This window comes from Galeopterus variegatus, unplaced genomic scaffold (genome assembly GCF_000696425.1).
Source record: "Galeopterus variegatus unplaced genomic scaffold, G_variegatus-3.0.2 Scaffold4631, whole genome shotgun sequence".
Lineage (NCBI taxonomy): Eukaryota > Metazoa > Chordata > Mammalia > Dermoptera > Cynocephalidae > Galeopterus > Galeopterus variegatus.
In genome coordinates this window covers 80013-82823 of record NW_007730742.1, presented here as the reverse complement: position 1 = coordinate 82823, position 2811 = coordinate 80013, and positions in this window count along the sequence as shown.

Here is a 2811-nt window from a genome sequence, read left to right as displayed (position 1 = left end):
TTTGAAATTTTGTGTCTTTTTAAAGAAATTAATAATTTCACCTAGATTTTTTAAATGTAATTCAGTAAGGTTGTTTAGTTGTTCATAATATTTTTCACAACAGTATAAATGTGTATTATTTTTGTAGTTATTTTCTCTTTTTAAATTGTTTGTTTCCATTCTTCAGAAGCTCTGCAGCGTCCTTCCCACTGCACTGGTTCCTGATTGGGAATATTTGCTCTGCTATGACATAATCTGACCTTTCTCAGCTGTGCTCTCTTACTGGAGGACACATTAGCTTGGAAGGTAGTCCTTTTTAGCAAAATGGTTCATGTCCAACTGCTTTCCATAGTGTTGACCTAGGAGACACTCATTCGTGTTGATCGTATAGGCTTATTCACGCACTGTAGCCCCTTTCAGTAACATGGACTGTCCCTTTTAATATTGTTTCCTTTCTGTCATATTTCTTGTTTCCTGACTAATCTATCTAGAGCTATGCATTATTTTCTGTGTATTGCTTTAGCTACATTTCATAGATTTTGGCACTTAGTACATTTAGTGCCATTCTGCTCAAATTGTTTTGAAGTTTCCCTCGTGATTTTTCCTTTACCAAAGAATAAGTTACTGGTATAGTCATGCACCGCATACCAACATTTCAGTCAACACGAATGGCATATACGACGGTGGTTGGAGCAAGAGAACTCTATAAAGTTCAGATGACAACAAATCGCCTAACGACACATTTCTCAGAACATATCCCGGATGTTAAGTGACACATGACTGTATTTATCTTTCATATAAAAATTTTATTTGTTATTAATTTTCAATTTTATTACATTTTGGTAATTCACGGAAACATAATCTGTGTGATGTTGGCTCTAGATATTGCGACCAGGTGATTGACTCAAGGATGTACATTTCTGGCACCATGGGAGGGCATGAGGAAAAAACAATCTCAGTCAAATAATATCTGTATGTGGTGCTGACTCTGTTGTCCATATCAGGAGGGCATAATTAGCCAGAAAGCTATAATTCACACTTTCTCCAAATGGAAGGATGGGGAATCGGAAGCTGACATTAGAAGCAAGGCTAGAGAATTTGAAAAGAAAGCTTCATTTCAGTGTCCTCTCACCTTGCTAGCCTTTCCATTTTGGGCATAAATATAGAGTATATTCTATGTTCAATGTGCTAAAATAGGTCTTTGGAGGATTCAGATGGAATCTATAATTGGGACTGTGGCAGAGACCGGCTAGATACTCGACAAACACATTTCCTCTTCTTTCTGGGCACACTGCTAGCTTACCTGTACTGAGGTGAGGCCATTTGATCATTTCGCTTGAATAGAAAGCAAGAAGGATGTGTCACTCCTAGGCCAAGGTGGTAGAGTGCGTGTAGCTGTCTCTGATCTTTGCTACCAGTCAGATTCAGAGGTTCCAGTGGAAGATCTCAAGAAGATGGCACAACCACCTAATGGAAGGAACAGCCTGGAACCCTGAAAGACTGGGAAAAGTAGAGCCCCCACTTCTGCTCCCCTTCCCCACTGAGTCACACTGAATTGTGAAATGAGCCACAAATAAATCTTCATTGTATTAAGCCACTGAGATTATGAGGTTGTTTAGCACAGCAGCTATCATTCACTCTGTCTAATATAAGGAGCTTATGAGCTGGTAGAAATAAGAAGACGAATACTGATAATTACAGTACAAATTGGAAAGTGACGTGTGCCATGTAAGAGATGAGGAGGAGCTTCTGTTCCTTTGAGAAAATCAAAGATTTTATTGGAAAGGTATTAACTGAGCCAGATTTTTTTTAAAAAATAGATAAGATGTAAGTAATTGAAGATGAAAGAGGCAGAGAGTGGGTAACTATTTCAGAGGCAGAATTAAAAGAAAAAAGGGGCATTGGGAAGTGTGANGAGAGTGGGTAACTATTTCAGAGGCAGAATTAAAAGAAAAAAGGGGCATTGGGAAGTGTGAATAGGTCACATATTACATATTAGTTTGGGTGGCAAGAAAGCTATGTGATGGGAGGAAGGTGAGAAGTAAGGTTGGAAACATAATTCCAAATTCCAGTTGAAAGAGCTAGGCCTTTTTTCTCTAGTGGTTTTTTGTTTGTTTGTTTGTTTGTTTGTTTTTTCTTTTTGGGGAATAGAGGAGTAAGACAAAATAGGAAGGATGTTTAAAATGACCAATTTAGATATGAGCTCAATTACATCCCATTGTTGTAATAAAACCCCCAATCATAGCAATGTGCAAAAAGGTGAAAGACACATGGAAAAAGTCATGTAAGATGAGATTGGAGTGGTGGTAGAAGCCATATCATGGCACCATATTCAGGAGGGTGGATTTTCTTCAAAGTTCCATGGGATATCATTGAAGAGTTTCATGAAGGAGAATATCATGATCTGATTTGTGTGTCCAAAAGACCATGACTAATGTGTGAAAAATGGAAGTATATTGGTAAGAGTGGAAATGGCACCATTTAGAAGGCAATGATTGAAGGTGGGTAGGTCCTCTCAAAGAATTTAGAATCCTAGTTTCAGTATATTCATTTGGGGAGAGTAATGCATTTGTAAAGGAAAATCAAGAAGATAGTCAAAAGAGAAATACATTTTTACACTTCCTCAAATTGAAAGTACAATGACAAGCAAATGAAGAATAAATACATAAATAAATAAAACAGATTGATAGCAGAAAAGAATCATGAGCTAAACAGTCTTCCCTGGACATGAATATAGATTGATAATATCTAAGAGGGGCAAACTCTGTGTACCTTGTCTAACCCACCCCACCCTGTTCCCCTTACTCTGGTATCTTTTTCTTTATAGCACTC